This window comes from Elephantulus edwardii, unplaced genomic scaffold, assembly GCF_000299155.1.
Source record: "Elephantulus edwardii isolate Elephantulus edwardi_28Jun2011 unplaced genomic scaffold, EleEdw1.0 scaffold00364, whole genome shotgun sequence".
In the NCBI taxonomy this organism is placed as follows: Eukaryota; Metazoa; Chordata; class Mammalia; order Macroscelidea; family Macroscelididae; genus Elephantulus; species Elephantulus edwardii.
Window position 1 is genome coordinate 361,911 of NW_006400114.1, and position 21,578 is coordinate 383,488.

General features: G+C 39.1%; 1 pseudogene; it reads right to left on the reverse strand.

Annotated features, from left to right (window-relative positions):
* Positions 1-16,359, reverse strand: part of LOC102856315 — a 17,160-nt pseudogene extending 801 nt beyond the window's left edge.
* Between the last annotated feature and the right edge of the window lie 5,219 nt (positions 16,360-21,578).

A 21,578-nucleotide genomic window follows, 5' to 3' on the forward strand; every position in this document is an offset into this window, starting at 1 on the left:
TCTGACACTCCCATCCCAATTATCCCAGTCACTGAATCAATCCACCTCATAGAGGGCCTTCCTCTCCTGCGCTGTCCCTCCACCCTCCCAAGCATGATATCCCTCACCAGGGTACGATCTCTAAATTAAGAAAGAATAGATTCAAAGTTGTGTTTTGATTCTTGTGGACTTGTTTTAAATTTTGTTTTATTCCGCTTCAGTTTGAACTTGCAAATGAGTAATTGATGTTTGTTCCGCAATCAACACTGGCCTGTCTTGACTGCTCATATTGAGCTTCTCCAAGAATTCCTTCCACAGATGTAGTCAATCTGATATATGTGCAGTTATCAGGTGAGGTCTATGTATGTAGTCACTGTGTGTTTTTTAATAAAATATGTTTGCAATTAATAAGTTGTACAAAATTCAGTCATTTGCCTCCAGTCTCATGTCTATAATTTCCATCTACCCATCCTTCTTTGTTTCCAGCTTTTGTATTCCAGTCATCAATTATTGTTAATGCATGCTGATTAATCTCAGACTTTAAAAGTCTGTAGAAATAGAATTTATGAGTCATAAATTCTATGACCCTGAGACAAAAACAAAAAAACATCCAAAACCAAAAACTGGATTGAGACTGTCTGCAATCAGGGGGTGAGGCTAGGGAGGTAACCATAGGGTTATACAGTTTGATGAGGGAGATGAAGGAAATGTGAAAACAATGTATTTGAACTTCATAAATAAACCAGTGTTGTTAAGTGCCATCAAGTCATAGATGACTCATAGTGACCCTGTGAACTGAAGTCCTAAACATGTATAACTTTCATCATTTCTCTAACTTCACTGAGTTTCTGGAGGCAAGCTATTTTGGAAGTGATGCCACTCCTGCTTCCAACCAATATTTAAAGAAAAAAAAATGGATCAAAATAGAGGGCCCTAGATAGAGTGAAATATAAATGCAGAACAAACTAAAAATTAACAAAAAATATGATGTGGGAGGTGAAGAAACAGGAAAGATCCAATGGGGATCTGAAAAGATGGGATAATAATAAGCATGTTGTTGTTGTATGTGCCATCAAGTTGCCTGTAACGCATAACCACCCTATGTATACCAGCTCTGAAACCTGCTTATCCTGAGCCAATTTCATTGTCTCCAACAGATCTAATCCTATTTCTTCAGTCACTGAGTCAATCTCTTTCGTCCCAGGTCTTCCTTTCCTGTGTTGTCCCTCCACCCTTTCAAGCATGATGTCCCTCTCCAGGGACTCATCCCTCCTGACAATGTGCTCAAAGTATGTCAGACAGACCTTCAAAATCCTTGTCTCCGGAGAGCATTCTGCTTTCATCCTCTCCAGGATAAACTTATTTGTTTTCCTGGTAGTCCAGGATATGTTTAACACTCTTCTCCAACACCACAACTCAAAGGCATCAATTCTTATTTCTATCATCTTTAATTATTGTCCATCTCTCTGATGCATAGAAAGTATGCAAAGACCATGGCCTGGATCAGGTGCAACTTAGTCTCCAGACTGACATCATTGTTCTTCAGTATTCTAAAGAGGTCCCTGACAGCAGACTTTCCCAATTCATCTTTTGATTTCCTGACTGCTGGTGCTGGGAGAATGTTGATTGTGGAACCAAGCAAGCCGGAGTTATCAACAATTTTAATTTCTTCTCTGTTCATTATGGAGCTTCCAATGAGAATCTTTGTCTTCTTGATATTGAGCTTCAATCATATTGAAGACTACAGCCCTTGACCTTCTACAGCATACATCTCATGCCTTCCTCAGTTTCAGCAAGCAAGGTTGTTATTTGCATAACACAGGGTGTTGATGAATCTTCCTCCAACCCTGATGTCACATTCCTCCTCATAAAGTCCAGACTCCCAAATGATCTATTCTGCATATAGATTTAAAAGGTATAGCAATAGGATGCATCTCTGACACACACATTTCCTCATCCTAAGCTATGCAGTGTTTTCCTCTTCTGTTCTGACTACTGCTTCCTGGTCTCAAGTATAGGCTTCACATCAGCACAATTAAGTATTCTGGGACTCCCATTCTTCTCAAGGTTAGCCATAATTTGATGAGATTCACATAAATGCCTTTGCATAGTCAATGAAATACAGATAGACTTTCCTCTGGTACTCTTTGCTTTCAGTCAAGATCCATCTAACGTTGGCTACGATGTCAGTAGTGCCATGACCTCTTCTAAACCCAGCCTGTACATCTGGCAGTTCTCTGCTGATGTACTGTAGCAGTTGTTTCTGGAGAATCTTCAGCAGGATCTTGCTTACATGTGATATTAGTGATATTGTTCAATAATTTCCACACATGTTGTGTCACCTTTTTTTGCAATAGGAATATATAGTAATCAACTGTGTAAAATACAATGTATGCAACGATTATATGCAAACCAATGAAAATATGTTTTAAAAAATGGAAACATTTACTGGTCTAATACAGACTAGTAGAACCTCCAAGATTGTGATCCTTAGCCATATTTGAGCTTGGAACTGAACTTACCCTGTGGAACAACTTTCACAACACAAATGTTGTTGTTGTTGTTAGGTGCCAAGGAGTTGACAGTGACTCATAGCAACACTGTGAACAAGTTAGCTAAACTTTGTCTTACCCTGTGCCATCCTCACAATCTCTAACAAACTCAAACCCATTGCTACAGTTCCTGTGTCAATCCACCTGGTTGAGGGTCTTCCTCTCTTTCACCATTCCTCCACCTTCCCAAACATGATGTCCCTCTCCAAGGAATAACCCCTCCTAGCAACTTGTTTTGGGTTGGATTTTTGTTTGTTTGTTTGTTTTGGGGGGGAGGGTAGGAGTACAAACTGTTTTCTATAAAGTCCCTTGTAAACAAAACCAGTAAAAATAAATTTTAAAAAATGAAGGAGTGGGATTAAAAAATAAAAAGAACTCGGAAAAAAGGGAAGGGGGGAGGAAAGTAACCAAAGGCTTCTCTTCCACCTTCTCGGCCTCCTCACCTTTAGTCGCCTTGGCCCCAGGAGCAGCCTCCTTGCCATCCTTCTTCACCGAAAGAGCCTCGAGATTTAATACCACCTTCTCCGCATTATCGTTCTTCCTCCAGTCCTTTCTTTTATCACTCTTCAATCTCTTTCCTATACTCTTCAAACTTTGTTTTGAATTTTTGTGCATTTTCAGCATTTAGGAACCAGATGACAAGCAGCTCTGGCTTGGGGCACATTCGGCGAAGTCGGCATGGGTATTTTAGACCCAGGCTCGGTCACTGCCTGCGTTCAGCTTCAGTTCCATCGTGGTATGATATAGTGGTTGGCACAGACCTTTAGGATCTTGTCCCTGCCCATGAGCAGACGGATGCTCCCCTTCTCCTTATGCTTTAGGAGCTTCACGTCGCCAGTGCCCTGCTCCTTCCACTCGTGGAGATCATTTTCAGAGGCGAAGTGGTATGTATAGCTTTGTCCTCATTTTTAAAAGTTCCTCTTCACCTTCTCCAGCATTTTAATTTCTTTTTCAAGGAAGGGAAACTATTGCCTCAAACTGGGGTTCGTGGTTGGATTCGGCATTTTCAGTAATGTCCCAATCCTCATGAGTATGTATCCTTGGTGGCCTCCATGGGGGTGCGGCAGTGGCAGTTGTGGTGGAGGAGGCAGCTCGACTGGGTGGTTCGTGGCTGGCTCTGTGCCCTCTCAGTGGCTGCTAGTAGATTCTTCCCTCCGCATCTGACCAACATATATCTGCTTATTCTTTTAACAGTCCATGTAATATTCAGTACTCTTCTCCCACATCACAGTTCAACTGCATCAACTCTTCTTATTCATACTTACTCATTGTCCAGTTCTCAGGTGCTTAATAAGTGATTGATAAGATCTGAAATCAGGCACACCTTAATACTCAAACTGATATCATTATTCCTCAATAATGTGGAGGGTTCCCTGACTACAGACATTCCAGTCTCTTGATATCCTGACTGCTAGTACCAAGTGTATTGATTGTGAATCAAAGTAAGATTAATTCATTGACAGTTTCAATTTTTTCTCCCATTATGCTGTTGCCTATTGGTCCAGTGATGGTAATTTTTGTTTTCTGGACATGGAGATGTAATCTATGTTGAAGGCTGCAGTGTTTAACTTTCTGCAGCAAGTGCAAGTCCTGATCACTTTTAGCAAGGAAAGTTGTGTTATTTGTGTAATGAAAGTTGTTGATGAGTCTTCCTCCAATCTTGATGCTACATTCTTCTTCATAGAGCCCAATTTCTCTAAAGATTTGCTCAGCAGATTGAATAGTTAAGGAGAAATTATATAACTTGACACATTGTTGTTGTTGTTGTTATATGCCATTGAGTAGCTTGCAACTCATAGCAACCATATATAAGAACCCTAAATCCTACTCTATCCTATGCCAACCTTATTGTCTCTGACATACCTACTCCCATTACCCAAATCACTGAATCGATCCATCTCATCTACAGTCTTCCTCTCTTGCACTGTCCCTCCACTCTCCCAAACATGATGTCCCTCTTCAAGGACCAGTCCCTCCTTACAACATGTCCAAAATATGTAGATTTGTAATCCTTGCCCGGTTTCACCCTCTCCAGGATGAACCTGTTTGTTCTTCTAGCAGTCTATGGCATATTCAACACTCTTCTCCAGCACCAAGTTGAGTAATGCTCAAAGGCATTAATTCTTCTTCTTTCTCTCTGACGCATAGCATTCAATTGTGAAGACTATGGCCTGAACCAGGTTCACCTTAGTATCCAGCCTGATATCGTTGCTCTTCAGTACTCTGGAGAGGTCCCTGACCAATTATTTTCCCAGTGCAATTTGTGTCTGGATTTCCTGGCTGCTGATACCAAGAGTGTTTATTGTGGAGCCAAGCAAACTAAAACTGTTAACAACCTCAATCTCTTCACCATCCATAATAATGCTGCCAATTGGCCCAGTGGTGAGAATCACTGACACATCATAACTTAATTTTAAATCACATGGTGTTTCCTTGCTCTGTTTGCACAATAATCTATTGGTCTATGTATAGATTTCACATGAGCACAATTAAGTAGGTTGAACAATAACACCAGGGAGGTATTCCATCTTTAGAGGTATCAAACATACCAAATCACAAGGGTAGCATTTGTCCAGGGATATAGTTCGGAAAGAAAGAAGTGATAAAATTTGTAATGAAAACAAGAACTCTGAAGAAATAATGGGAAGGATCCTGTTACAACGTCAAAATTGTAATAAATGTCATAAAACAAATAAAAAGTTATAAAATAGAAATGTCACAAAAAATATGTATGAGTGGAGTACCAATCTGCATTTTAAACTTTTACTCAAATTACAATAAAATGATAAAAAAGAAAGAGTAGGAAAATGGTGCAAGGGACAGAAAAATCACACTACTTTATTTATTGATCTGGACCCAGTAAGCAGATTCTGAAGTCAATGTTTCAGCTCAAGAGACAGTTCTAATATTTTATTTGACTGTTATGTTAAAGCATAGATTGTGTGGTGACATACAATTTAATTCCAAATACCTGAAATGCCTTGTGTAGATAAGATATCAAAAGGTTTAGGAAAATTGACATTTTAGAGTGAATTTATAAATTAGACCCATAAAGACCCACTCAGGGAGATTTCATACATCTTTTGCCACAGTAGTAAGGAACACAGTTATGAAAGGAGTCCCAGCAATCTTGAAGACTGCTGTAATTGTCATTTTATGTAAACCAGAATTGAGAGTGGGAACCGTTTAAAAGCTCTGGTGGCTTAGTTGTAAGAAGCTGTGCTACAATCCTATAAGCACGTGGTTCGAATATGCCAGCTGCTCCACTGGAGAAGGATGGGCAATTTCCTCTTGTGGGATTAAATTTCCTCTAAAAATCTGCTGGAAGTTCAGTTATGGGTCTGTTCTGATTCGATGGCACACAACAACATCAACTACAATTGAAGTTATAGAATCTCATGATGGTAGAGGCCACATGGAAGCACTTAATTAACAAAGGTGATTACAGTAATAGACAGTAGAGTCAAAGCACAATAAGAATAGTCTGACTATTCTTACTATAGTGGATTATCAGTCTTCTTCTGGAGGCCCTGAAGGATACTGAAAACTTTCATTATGAGACCCTTGTCTGAGACGGTATTGCCAAATGTTTGTTTCCAGTCAGTAGGTTTTCTTTTCACTGTGTTGGAAAAAGTTTTTGATAAGCACAGAGATTTAATCGTTGTTGTTGTTGTTGTTGTTATGTGCCGTCGAGTTGCTTGCGACTCATAGTGACCTTATGTACAACAGCCCTAAACCTTGCTCTATCCTGTGCCAATCGCACTGCCTCTGACACACCCATCCCAAATACCACAGTCACTGAATCAATCCACCTCACAGAAGGTCTTCTCCTCTTGCGCCATCCCTCCACCCTCCCAAGCATGATGTTGCTCTCCAAGGACCTGCCCCTCCTTACAACATGTCCAAAGTATGTCAGATGAAGCCCCAGAATCCTTGCCTCCAAGGAGCAGCCTGGTTTAACCATCTCCAGGATGAATCTGTTTGTTTTCTTGGCAGTTCATGGTACATTCAATACTATTCTTCAACACCACAGCTCAAAGGCATCAATTCTCCTTCTATCCTTCCTAGTCATTGTCCAACTCTCTGATGCATAACAAGTTTAGAAGGTCCCATTCATCAATTTTATGCTCTTCAGATTGTGTATTTCTTGCTGTATTTGGCAGTCCTTTCATACTGTAGACTAGGCCCTCTAAGTTTGGTCCCAGTTTGTCTCTTATGAGCTTTATGGTTTGGGGCTTTATTCTGAGGTCTCTGATCCAGCTTGAGTTGATTTTTGTGTACTGTTTGAGATGTGGATTCTCTTTCAGCTTTCTTCAGGTAGCAGTCCAGTTTTGTCAGCACCATTTGTTTAAGAGGTTATCATTTCTTCATTTGATAAGCTTTATATCCTTGTTGAATATCAGTTTACCATAGACAAGTGGGTTCATTTCTGGGTTCTCAATTCTAGACAGGCCTATGTGCCTGTCATTGTACCAGTACCATGTTTTGGTTACTGCTGCTGTGTAGTAGGTTTTGAGGTCAGAGAGCGCTGTGCCTCCCACCTTATTTTTGTTTTTCAGAAATACTTTACTTATTCGGGGTCTCTTTCCTTTTCAAATAAACTTGACAATTTCCCTTTCAATCTCCTTAGAAAATGAATTTGGTATCTGTTTTAGGATTGTGTTGAACATGTAGATTGCTTTTGATAGGATTGCCATTTTCACAATAGTGAATCTTCCTGTCCATGAACAAGGCACATTTTTCCATTTCTTTAGGTCTTTTATTGTGTCTTGCAGAAATGTTCTGTAGTTATCAATTTGTGGTTGGCTATTGTAAATAATATTGCTTCTTGCTTTGCTTTCCTTCTCTGAGTTCTATTTTTTACTATAAAAGAATTCCACTAATTTTTGGTTATTGATCCTGCCACTCTACTAAATTGATCTACTAGCTCTAACAGTTTTGGTTTTGGTTTTTTTATTGAATCCTTGGGGTTTTCTGCGTACACTATTGTATCATCTGCATAGAGCGACAATTTAACCATATCTTTGGCAGTCAGGATACCTTTTATTTCTTCTCTTGTCATGTTGCCCTAACAAGTACTTCCAATACATTATTTAATAGCAGTGGTGACAGTGGACATCTTTGTCTGGTCCCTGTTCACAGAGAAAATGCTTTTAGTTTTTCTCCATTGAGAATGATATTTGCTCTTGGTTTTGCATATATTCTACTTTTGACTATGTTGAGGAAATTCCTTTCTATTCCAATTTTGCTGAGTGTCTTAATCAGGAAAGGGTGTTGGATTTTGTCAAATGCCTTTTCTGCATCAATTGCTAGGATTATATGGTTCTTGTAATTTATTTTGTTAATGTTTTGAATTGCAATGATTGTTTTTCTTATGTTGAACCATCCTTGCATACCTCTTATGAATCCCACTTGGTCATGATGAATTATTTTTTTGATGTGCTTTTAGATTCTATTGGGTAGGATTTTGTTAAGGCTTTTTGCATCTATGTTCATGAGAGATATTGGTCTGTAGTTTTCTTTTTTGGTAATACTTCTGCCTGGTTTTGGTATTAGGGTTACTACACAGAATTTCTCTGTGAGTTTTCCTTCTTTTTCTATATTTTTAAATAACTTAAGTAGAATTGGTGATAAATCTACTCTCAATGATTGGTAGAATTCAACCGTTAAGCCATCTAGTTCAAGGTGTGTGTGTGTGTGTGTGTGTGTGTGTGTGTGTGTGTGTGTGAGTCTTTTTATAACCTGCTCAATTTCTTCTTTTGTGATGAGTCTGTTCAAGTGTTCTACATCTGACCATGTCAGTCTGGGTAGGGCATGAGTTTCAAGGAATTTTTTCCATTTCCTCTAAATTTTCTAATTTACCTGAGTATAGCTTTTCATAATATTCTGATATTATAGGTTTCATTTCCTCTGGTTCTGTTATGATCTCACCTCTATCATTCCTTAATCGAGTTATTTATGTCTTCTCCTTTTTTCTTTTTGCCAATGGTTTCTCCATTTTATTATCTTTTTTAAAAAAACAGATCCTGGTCTTATTGATGGTTTCAATTGTTTTTCTGTTTTCTATCTCATTGATTTCAGCTCTTATCACTTCCTTTATTCTAGAGGCTATGGGGCTAGATTGTTGTTCTATTTGATGAAGATATTGAGTTAGATAATTTATTTTGCTTCTTTCTTCATTTTTATGTGTTTGCCAATTGCTATGTACTGCTAAGGACTGCCTTAGCTGCATCACAGAAGTTTTGATATGTTGTATTTCCATCATCATTTGTTTCAAGGAACTTTTGTATTTCATTCTTTATTTCTTCAATAACCCAATTGTGTACTAGCAGGGTGTTATTTAACTTTCACGTTGATAACTTTATGAGCTTTATCCTCTTATGGCCAATTTCAAGTTTTATGGGATTGTAGTCTGAGAAGACAGTTTGTATTATTTCTTTTTTTTTAATTTGTTGAGGTTTGCATTGCACCCTAATATGTGATCAGTTGGAGAATGTATCATGTACACGTGAGAGGACAGTGAATTGAGTATTAATTGGGTGCAGTGCTCAGAATACATCCACAATGTCATGTTGGCTGACTGTGTAGTTTAGTCTTCTGCATTTGTTAAGTTTATTTTAGTTGGCCTATCTTTTGGCAAGAGTGGTGTGTTGATATGCTGCTATTCTTGAGTGGGGCACAGAACAAGAGAAGACTCTGTAACAGACGTGGGATGTCATGAAAACCACTCTCGAATGTAGGCTATGATTTAATTGATAAAATTGTGGCTGAGTGGCAGTGGTAGAGTTTTCAGTCATTGGTAGATTGCTACTGGTGAATCACAGTATGTTGTTTTTGTTAGGTGCCATCAAGTCAAGTATGACTCATAGCGACCTCATGAACAAAATTCTGAACCCTGTTCTATCCTGTGCCTTCCTTACACTTTCTGACACTCACGAGCCTATTGTGACAGTCCCTGCCTCAATCCACCTAGTTGAGGGTCTTCCTCTCCTTTGCTGACTCTCCATCCTTTCCAGCACCAAATCCCTCTCAAAATAATAGCCCCTCTTAGCAACATGTCCAAAGAATGTGAAGCAAAGCCTCATCTTTCTTGCCTCTAAAAAGCATTCTGGCTGCATTCTTTTCAAGATATATTTGTTTGTTCTTGGGTCCATCCATGGGATGTTCAGTGTTCTTTTCCAACATAGATCCTTAGAATTTAATAGCAAATCCCTGACATCCTCTGTTGATAACTACTGTCTTTTGGATAAAGTTTTAGCCTTGTTACTGGACCTTAGTAGACTGAATGACTACCATGGGCTGACCACGAAATAATGAGCTGAGTACTCTCTGACATAGAATCACATAGTTGAAAGTACACAGCAACACTTCATTGTATGATGAAAGTGGCATATGCAAGACCACACTTGGACAGAACTTGAAAACATTAATAAACTACATGCGCAAGTTGCTTAAAAGCTAGTCTTCCCTCCTGTCATATTTTTTCCCTCTCCCATTCCGTGTCTATTGCCTTTTGAAGAGTTACTTATGACTGGAAGACTGAAGAATAGAAAACTTTTATCTATTTAGAGTTGGTTCTGTATAATGGGCAGGCACAACTTGAAATTGGATAGCAGTGAAGTGCTGTATTGCCTGAAGATCTTGAGATTCATTAACATCTGCAAACCTGAGCTCACAGTTAGTAAATTTGTCTGCTGATTTTTATATTCTTTAGCTTCTATAGTCTTGACCTAGCAGTTTACCATCTTACCTGTCTATCTTGGATTAATCATTGCCTGCAACTTCATAAAAAGAAGCCTCAAGTGAATGAAAATCCAACTTTTCTGTAAACTTTCTTTAAAAATCACAACTTTAAAAAAGAGAGAGAAACCTGTATTTGATGTCTATGCCATGGAGTTGGGACTTGTCAGCCCCTAAAACCATTTGAATCCTTTATTTGAGATAAATTCTCCATATATACACACATATCAACTTTACCAGTATTGCTTCTGTAGAGAACTCAGCCTAAGACAAGCTCACCCTTGGTTGTTCTAGGGCAAAGGTCAAAATCTTTAATTTGGAATTCAAAGTCCCTGTCATACTGGTATCTGTCAGTTGTACTAACCCATACAAAACTCAAGAAGGCTGTGAGCCAGGTCAGGGAGATATGAAGAATGCTTGTCTTGACAAAGAAGTAATCTAAAGTGAGCTGTCCTACTGGTAGTCTCTTCTAATCTCTGTAAGATGATTTCTAATCAGAATTAAAAGTCTTGTTCATGTGAATAGAAAATCACCTCACCTCCTCAAGACCCCAGACATGATGAAGTAGAAGGTATAAAAGAAGCATTAAGCATGTTATTAGTCCAATTAACTGTTGTTGTTTTTTTTCCCTGAATCTATGATCTTAAATGGCCAAAGCAAAGAACCAAATTCCTCAGGTGTTTCATTGTGTATAAATAGCCTCAGTTATTCTTCTTTTTTTTCCCCCATTGTTGTAAATACATCTGTCTTTTTTTTTTATGGAACGCGTCACGAATTTGCGTGTCATCCTTGCGCAGGGGCCATGCTAATCTTCTCTGTATCGTTCCAATTTTTTTTTTAGTATATGTGCTGCCGAAGCGAGCACAAATACATCTGTCTTGAGAAAGGTTCTTTAAAGAAGAATAATCAGTGAAGCTTATATGTACAGAGAAAAAAACTATCTCAAGGAAATGGCTCATGTATTTGTGGAAGCTGACAAGTCCTAGTTTGTGAGTCAGACATCAGGATAAATATTTCCCTGATTCACATAGCTGCATAGGATGATAAACCCAAGATCAGGATGTCAGATGACAGACTACTGGCTTTGGAAACGAATGGATTTAAGACTGTCAGGCAATATGCCAGACCACTGGTTCAAATCCAAAGAACTTAAGGTCAGAGAGTAAGTAATAAGCCTGACACAGAGTCGAGAATAATTTCGTTTTCCAAACACTTGTTCTCCTGAAACATGCCCAAAATACATGAAACAATGTCATTTTGAAGCAGAATTGACTGAAAAGTGTCTAAGAGCAACAACCTCACCATAAATTCCTACCCCAAATTTCAGGTTGCCATCTTTTTCCCAATCACTGCCTTCACTTTACCTTCAGCATTGCTCTAAGTTGATAATTCAATTTGTATTATAAGGCCCTGGGTTTTATTTTTGGCAACATCAACTCTATTACTACAAGAAATGAAGCTTACTTTCAGGCCACAGTGGGAAACTTGGATATCTTTCAGATGGTGTTTATATTGTGATTTAAAACTCTGTACTCATCTCTTTCTTTAACCAATTTGTCTAGCCTAAGTAGAACCACCTAACCAACTTCCCTATACTTCTCATTCTGACAAAATTGTAGAACAATATCAAACAAATGATCATCCAGAACCCATTTCTCCTCAATACTTGATCCTTTGATATTGATATTTTGTGAATTAATATTGTCACATCACAACATATTTTTAGTTCTCTTTACTAATGAATGCATGGTCAACAGTATGTTAAGACCAGAAGACTTAAGTAATAATTTAGGAAACAGTCTCACGATTTCCTAGAACTACTCTTGGTAGCAAGTGTCTTAGGATGAATTCTCAACAAGCAAAACCAGTGAAGCTTATATACTATATGCAGGAAGAGGTTTATCTTAAGGAAACAGCTCATTTAGTTATAGAGACTGGCAAGTCCCAAGTCTATGATCCACATATCAGGCTAGAGGCTCCTCCCATCTCTTCAGTTGCAGGGACTGACAAACCCAAGAATGACAGGTAAACAGTCAGCTGATAACGCAAAGCTTTGGAATACAAATCACTGTCTCAAATACAAAAGATGAGGAGACAGATGTAGGATTCAGATCAAGCAAACAACTGAAGATGTTTGTCAGAACTACAATATTTAAGTTTGATGCAAGCCACTCCTAAGGAAACTCCCATTCAATTAATTGGCTGCTCATCATGGAGGTATGCATTGTAACATATCTTGGGAGATGATTACAAACATAACTGATAAGCCAGAGAACCATGGCCTAGCCAACTGATCCAACTTTTTTTTAATTAATTTTAATGAATGTTTACAGAGATTTTGGATTTCCATACATTCATTGTTGCATTTTTCTCCCTGCCCACCCTTCCACCCAGTTTACTCTTCTCTTTGAAAAGTAAAAGAAAAATGATTTCATTAGTGTAGAATTCCCGTCCCCCTCCCCCCAGCCACCCCGAGTACACTCCACTATGCAACCTTCATTCTGGACTCTTGTCATAACCATAATACCCAATCATATATCACTTTCAAACAGTTCTCTCCCTCATCTGTTTCAATGCAGTATACATAATTTATCTAATTTTTCTCAGTCTCACTCCAACCCTGATGTCAGTCTCATTCTACAATAGTGGCACCATGCAGCACTTGTCCTTTTGTGACTGAGATATTTCTCTCAGCATAATGTCCTCCAAGGTCACACATTTTAAATAATACTGAATGAGTTCCTTGTTATTCAATGCTGCATAGTGTTCCATTGTGTAAATATACCAGAGCTTCTCTATCCATTCATTTGTTGATGAGCACTTAGGTTGTTTTCAATTCTTTGCTATTGTGAACAAAGCCTCAATAAACAAGGGTGTGCCTATATCTGCCTGGGTGGCAGATATGGTTTCTTTAGGGTATATTCCCAGTAATGGAATTTCTGGGTCAAGTGGTATTTCTATTTGCAACTTTTTGAGAGAGCGTCATACAGCCTTCCATAGAGGTTGCACCATTTTACACTCCCACCAACAGTGAATAAGGGTTCCAGTTTCTCTGCAACCTCGCCAACATTTGTTGTTTGCTGCTCTGTTAAATTTTATATTCTTACTGGGGTGAGATGCTATCATATAGTTGTTTTGATTTGCATCTCTCTTGGACCTAGGGATTTTGAACATTTCTTCATGTATTTGTTGGCCATTTGAATGTCTTCTTTGGTGAAGTGTCTGTTCATATCCTGTGCTCATTTTTCAATTGGGCTATTTACCTTTATCTTGTTGTGGTACAACTGATCCAACTTTAACCATCACAAGAACCTTGAAAGTGTGTAAACTGCAGAAGGATTTGATTGAATATCTGATCTGATATATCTGATCAAGATAGAGACTAGTAAAAAAATGTATCAATTAGCTATTAATACATTAAAAACACCTCAAATCTTCTTCTTCTCATTATCATCAAGTCAGAGTCAACTCATAACTGATCCTCTATTGGGTTTCCAAGTCTACAAATTGCCCAGGAGGAGACTATCTTTGTCCCATGAAATTGCTGCTGTATTTGAACCATCAGAGAGAAGCAATTTTTAGGTTAGCATTGTAATCCATAGATAAAACTCACTTTGCAGATTTGAGGTAGAAAATGTTGAGACCATATCTTGTAATAAATGTAGCACCAAAACCCCACTCTTGTCAAGTCTGTTCTAACTTATAACAATCCTCCATCAGATTCTTCAGACTGTATACTTTTAAAAAAACAAAACAAAACCAAAACTGTCCATCTTCCTCTTGTGGAGTGGCTGGTGAACTTGAACTGATGACCTTTTAGTTGACAGCCCTATATGTAGTGCATTATCTCACCAGTGCTCAGTGTTGTATGTTGTTGTTGTTAGGTGCCACAGAGTCTAGCAAAACTCATAGCAACCCTGTGAGCATAGATCTGAATTATGTCTTATTCTGTGCTACCCTCAGATATACATTATATGTATATACATATACATCTCAGATATACTTAAACCCATTACTGCAGCCAATGCATCATTCCAACTCACTGGTGGGTGTCTTCCTTTCTTTCATTGACATTCCACTTTTCCAAGCATGATATCCTTTCCAAGGAATAATCTCTCCTAGCAACATGCCCAAAGTATGAGAGATAAAGTTCCACCATCCTTCCCTCCAAGAAACACTCTGATTGCAGCTCTTTCAGGACATATCTATTTAGTTGTTTTGGAAGTTCATGGGGTATTCAACACTCTTCTCCACAACCCAAAGGCATCAGTTCTTCTTTTGTCAGCCTTGTTCAATGTCCAGGTCTCAGTTGCATAGCATATAACCTAAAAGACCATGGCCTAATCAGATGCACCTTAGTCTTCAAACTGAAGACTCAGCATTTTGGAGAAATCCCTGACAACAGACTTGTGTATAGTAATATGTCTCTTGATTTCTTGACTGCTGGTACCAAGGGTGCTGACTGTGGATTTAAGTAAGATAAAATTATTGACAGCTTCAATCCTTTCTACATCTATCAGATGTTGCCTATTGGCCCAGTGATAAAGATCTTTGTTTTCTTGATGTGTAGATGTAATCCTTATTGAAGGCTGCAGTCTTTTATCATCTGTAGCAAGTATTGGAAAATCTGACTCACTACTTGCTTTTTGTAAATAAAGTTTTATTGGGACAAATCTACACTATTTGTTTACATCCTTTCTATGATCACTTTCATGTTACAACAGCCATGTTGTTATTTTGACAGAGAATGCATGTCCTGCAAAGTCTAAATATTTATTGTCTGATCTTTTACCAGAAAAAAAAAAGCCTGCTGATTCCTGATTTAGTACAAGGAAAGAAAGTCTGAAGAAAGAGAAAACTTTTTGGAGGCAACTAGAATAACCATGAAAGCAGATGAATCAGGCACAGGATCACAGGGACCATACTGCTACATTTGGTTAAGAAGCAAGAAATCAGTTCAAAATTCCTATGCTGTCCCTACTGCTGTTTGTACTTGGGTTGGCCGCCTGAGGCCCAGCATTATCCTATGAAATGATCAGAGCAAAGAGGTTTTACAGAGTCTGAAAAATACTCAAAGATAACACATATTGAACACCTTCATTGGAGCTTGTAGAGAGTGAAGGTTCACTGACATCCCAGAATCCCACTCAGGTCTCCAGGACTGTCCTGGGATGAAGTCGACAGAGCCTGTTTGTCTACTTTCCAGCTCTGCACATGAGCATCCAACCAAGCATCCCAATGTTAGTGAGCTGTGAGGACACAATCCCATGCCTGTGCATCAGCAAGCTGATCTCCTTTCCTATCTGTGTTCTGCTAATAAAGAAAAAACACAAAACATGGGGTTAGAAAAATAGTCAGTGAGTGATTGACAGAGCCACGGTCTTGGCTGAGTCACTGATGCCTGTGTAGGGAGATCCTGAGAAAATAACATTTTTCTCAATACTCCTCCTGGTGTGATGAGATGTTTGCTTTCCATTAACCTCATATTTTGCCCTTTAGTCACACTATGTCTGTCAAGACTAGCAAGGAGGCGAAAATTGCTCTTGGAAAGATCCAAATCTTGTTGGCTCAAAGTCTCAGAAAATCTAGAAATATCCTTCCATAAGTGCCTTGGCATGTCTCGCCTGCTCTGTTGCTGCTGTGAAACGCTCTGTCAGGGAATCCCTCATCTAACATGCCAAGGCTTCATAGCTTCATCTGGGCCAGGTCTTTTTAGCTTGACTGCCTGTGAGAGTCACCCAGGCAATGCTCATATTATCCCTAACCTGGGCCACCTCATGAACTGGCATGGACTGAAGCCAAGTACAAGGAATTCCAACATTCTCTTGGTAGTTTCTTTGTACAGCCAGAATCACATGGAATTTTAGGCTAAGATGGCATTCAGCATTGAAGATGCCCAGTAGTAGGCATTCACAGCATCCATGAAGCTTCTAAACTTCATCTGTTCAGCTTTTGAGGAGGATGGCATGAAGGGCTGACCACAGTCCCAGCCTTGGGCTGCATGAAACTGGAATTTAACATGTGTCACCCTACTCATTAAGCTTTCAGGTAAGAATGGCTCGTCCTCCTGTGGACTCACCTTGGCCATGCGTAGCATAGCAGAGATAGAAAAGCACATTAACCCATCTGTACAACTCCAGTCATGCATCCCTTTTTACCTCTTTCCCAGAGCCTCGTTCCCTTCGCTCAACTGGAGACCCACCATGAATACTGTTTCTGGTGTCAGAGAGTCACTTTTAAATCATATCACATCTCCTCTACTAAAATACTACACTGCACAGAGAGAGAAACTGATTTTCAGAGAGGGAAACTGGCTGTCCAAAGTCTTGGAAATGCACTGGGATTCTTTCTCGGGCCCATCCGATGCCAGGTCCCTGCTTTGTCCTCTGCCCCACACCACCTGAAATTTACTAGCTCTAAGGATCATACATTGACAATCTGACCATCATGTGCCTCTTCTAGGCTACATATTCCGTCTTATGACAGCACATCTAAGGAGCCCTCATGGTGTAACACATCATTTTTGAACTGCTAACAAAAAGATAAGGGGTTTGAGTCCACTATCTTGTTTTTGGAAGAAAAATAAGCAATCTCTTCCAGTAAAAGTTTTACAGCCTTGGAAATACAATGGAGGATTACATGGGTTTGGGGTTTGGGCTATTTAAGACACCAAATAGAACTTAGAGAATATCTGGATGCTGATTTGCTTCTATGTAATTTAGACAAGTCCCAGGCCATTTTGGCCTTAATTTCTCCAGAAGGTTCCAATACTAACCTAGTGAGGTCTGAGGTTCATATCTCCAGAGGCACTCAAAAGGCCCCTGGGGTTTTAGCAACTCTGGTCGGGAGGGCACCATGCTGCCACTCCCTGCTCTTCCCCTCTCTGCCTCACACACCCCCCCCACACCCTCCACCCCCGCCACACACACACTGCCAAGAATGGAGACTCCTCCACTTCCTCCACTCAGGGGGAAATTACCCATTAATGAGAGAGAATTGCAAATACTGTGACTGGCCCAGTGCCCAAGGTCCCTCAGAGAGCCAGGAGGTGTTTGTATAGGAGGGGAATTGGAAGCTAATGCATGGGGGTGGGAACTTTTGTGGTGGAGGCACAATCTTTTCCCACCCCCATTTCTACTGCTGTTCCAAATTTGTACTTTTACAAAAATTAATTTCATGCTTGGGCTTCCCATGAACTCTCTTAATTCAATTGAGGGGCCATTATCGTCACTGGGTGTAATAGGCTGTTTCCGCAGTTTTGGGGGAGTCGAGAAGGCCAAGAAGGTGGACACATTTTCCCTCTGCAGGTGGGATCCAGGAGGGGGGTGGTCTAGTAAAAATGCCTGCCCTGGAAGGTCCAGGTGACAAGAGGGACTGGAAAGTGTGTTCAAATTTATTGTTGTAGTTGTTGCATCAACCAATCTCATTTAGGGTCTTACTTCTCCCCTCAGAATGATTTATTCTGTGGGACATCAGACCCACAGGGAAGATGGAAAAAGCATGCTGATCTCAAATTACTGCCACCTAAACAAGAGTGGCTACTGCTGAGAAGTTTGGTGCACAGCAATGTCAGGACTGAAAGGGAAGGAGCTACCTACTAGGATACTAACTCCCTCTCTGAGGAAGTCTCTTGCCCATGCCAAGTCCTCCATTCTGACTGCTTATCTTTAGCTCTCTGCTCCCTTCTCTGCCTCACAAAGAACACTCCTTATTCATTGCAAATATTTACCTGTGCCATGAGAAACTTGTATCTGAATCAGTTCGTAGAACAAAATAAAATAGTTATTAGAGCAACACAAGGGGATACCAAAGAGTACTGAATATCCCACAGATTGTCAAAAGAACAGACAAGTCTGTCTTAGAGAAGATCCAACCTAGGTGCTTCTCAGAGGAAAGAATGATGAAACTTCATCTCAAATATTTTTAGCATATTGTCTGGAGGTACTGGTACTTAGAAAAAGACATCATGCTGGAAAAGGTGAATGATCAGAGGAAAAGAGGAAGATTCTCAAAAAGATCGATTGACACTGTGACCATAACAATGGGCTGGAACATATCGGAGATAGTGAGGATGCTGCAGGATAGAGTAAGGTTCAGATATGCTGCTCATAAAATAATTGTGAGTTATAGTCAACTTGATGGCACATAAAAACAAGAACTGCAGGACTAAAATCAAGAAAGGTATGAATGATGAAATGTTTTATCCTTTCATCATATGTATTCAGTCTGTATCCTCAACAAGTAATCTGAGAAGCTGAGCTATATGAAGTCAAATGTGGCACTAGGATGTGGAAGAAGACAATCTGCAAAGTGTAGATTATATAACTTTGCTTGCAGGTAGTGAAGAAAACTTGCAGCACTTATTTATGAAGCTTAAAGACTATAGTGTTCAGTATGTATTACACTTCAACATTAAAAAAGTAAAAATTTTCAGGGGAGCTTTGGTGGCCTAGTGGTAAGTAGCTGCAACTACAATCTCAGAGGTGCATGGTTCGAATCCACCAGATGCTCTGCCGGGGAAGGAGGGACAATCTCCTCCTGTACCAGTCAGATCTGATTTGACGGTACATTCACACAAAAATAATTTTTAAAAAAAGTAAAAATTTTCAAATTGGGAATGATAAAGAATGGCAAGATAAATGGAAAAAAGATTGAAATTTTCAAAGATACCATTTAATTGTATACACAACCAATACCAATGGAAATAGTAGTCAATAAATAAAAAACAAATTTTCTGCCATGAACCTCTGCAATGGCAAAGAATAAACATGCCAGCTTAAAGCCAAAAGCCCAAACCATGATATTTCAAATTGTTGCATATATATGTGGAAGTTAAACAATGAATAGAGAAGACTAAAGAATTGATGCTTTTTTGCAGTCTATAGTATAAAGAAGCTGACAAATACAGACAGAAATGCACAATCTGGAGAAGATAAAATTGGTGAACACAACTTTCTAAAGATTGAATCTCTGTGCTCATCAAAAACTTTTTCCAACAGGGTGAAAAGAAAACCAGGGTAAAGAAGAAAACAAATTAAACATCCTAAAAAAAAAAGGCAGAGAATATTGCAGTCCTCATGAAAACCCCAGAATCAAAAATCCAGAAGATATATGTTGATATAAAGACTTTTGAACAGCTATAAAAGAAAGTACAAACGATGGAAGAAACAATGGAAGCAACAGGTAAAAGTAATACACTAAACATGGAAGAAACAATGGAAATCACTAAGAAAGTAAACGCTCCAGAGACCCAGAGCTACATGAAATACACTGATAAAGAAGAACATGCGCAACTATAGAAGAAAATGCAAAAGAGAGAAGAAAGAATTGAAACTATAGATAAAGAAGTACAAAACCTTTAAAAATCATAACAAGATAGAAAGGGTACAACCAACATAGTACTGGAAATAACAGAAATACAGAAAATGCAATCCAGAATATTAAGATCAAAAGGGCAGAAGTGTCCAACATGCTGGTGGAACCAAAAAAAAACAAACAAAAAAAACCCCAAAAAAGACAAAAACCCAACCTGAACAGAAGAGATGGAGTACAGAGTCAGTGAGCTGAAAGATAAGAATGTCAATGAAAACATGTTGTTCTTGTTGTTATGTGCCATTGAATTGCCTGCAACCCATAGTGACTCTATGTTACAATATCTATGAACCCTGATCTGTCCAAAGCCAATTTCCCTAATTTCAATACACCCCATTGTCCAGTCACTGTATGTTTTTGTGCCACTTAAGTCATAATGGCTCCAACCCTGGAAATTCTTTAGTAAAAGACCAAAGACTAGATGAGAAATAAAGAAAATGGCCAAATATTAGAAACATATGGGATGATGTCAAAAGAAACAACATACATATGATTGGAATTCCAAAATTCCATAGGGACAAAGGAAATCACTGAGAAAATTGTGAAGAGATAGTAGGAAAAAAGTCCCAGATATTATGAAGAACAAGGAAGCTTCAAGAAGCTCAGTAAACACCAAATAGAGTAGAACCCCCCAAAAACATCAAGACATTAAAAAACAATCAAGACATCATAGTCAAATTCTCCAAAATAAAACATAAGGACAGAATATTAAAAGTAGCACAAGAAAAGCAAATAGTCACCTACAAAGGAAAAACAAAAGAATTCAATTCTGATTTTTCAGCAGAAACCATGTGAGCTAGAAGACAATGGGATGGTACATTCAGAAAGTTGAAAGAAAGCAATATCCAACCGAGGATCCTGTACCCAGCAAAGCTATCCATCAAATATGAAGGAGACATCACATTCTTTGCAGAAATGAAGGAAATTAAGGAATTTGAGAAAACAAGACCTAATCTCCAAGAACTTTTAAAAGAAATCCTTCACAGTGGTTGCACCATTTTACACTCCCACCAATAGTGAATAAGGGTTGCAGTTTCTCCACAATCTCAGCAGCATTTGTTGCTTGCTGTTCTGTTAAATTTTTCTATTTTGGCTGGGATGAGATGATATCTCATAGTTGCCTTGATTTGCATCTCAAAACTAGGGATTTTGAACATTTCTTCATGTGCTTCTGTCTTCTTTGGTGAGGTGTCTGTTCATATCCTGTGCCCATTTTTCTACTGGATTATTTACCTTTATCTTGTGGTGGTGCTCAAGTATTTTATAAATTCTGGATATAAGTCCCTTATCTGACATGTCATTACAAAATACTTCCCTTTCCTCAAAAAGTTGCAAGTAGAGACATCATTTGACCCAGCAATTCCACTACTGGGAATATACCCTAAAGAGACCATTACCGACATCCATGCAGTGCAAATTATCCAGGAGGATGGCCCTATGAGGAGAATTGTGGCATCAGGATTGGTGGAAGATCTATTAACAATCTGCGCTATGCAGGTGACACAACCCTGCTTGCTGAAACTGAGGAGGACCTCATGCACTTGCTGCAAAGGGTCAAGGACTACAGCCTTCAGTATGGACTGAGGCTCAATGTCAAGCAGACAAAGATTCTCACCACTGGACCAATTGGTAGCAACAGGATGGATGGCGAAGAGATTGAGATTGTTCACAGCTTCAGTTTGCTTGGCTCCACAGGCAACACTCTTGGCACCAGCAGTCAGGAAATCCAAAAACATATTGGGATGGTAAAGTCTGATGTTAGGGACCTCTCTAAAGTACTCAAGAGCAATGGTGTGTCTCTGGAGACTCAGATGTGTCTGATACAGGCAATGGTCTTTGCAATCACTTGTTATGCATCAGGGAGTTGGACAATGACAAGGGAGGACAGAAGGAGAATTGATGCCTTTGAGCTGTGGTGCTGGAGAAGAGCATTGA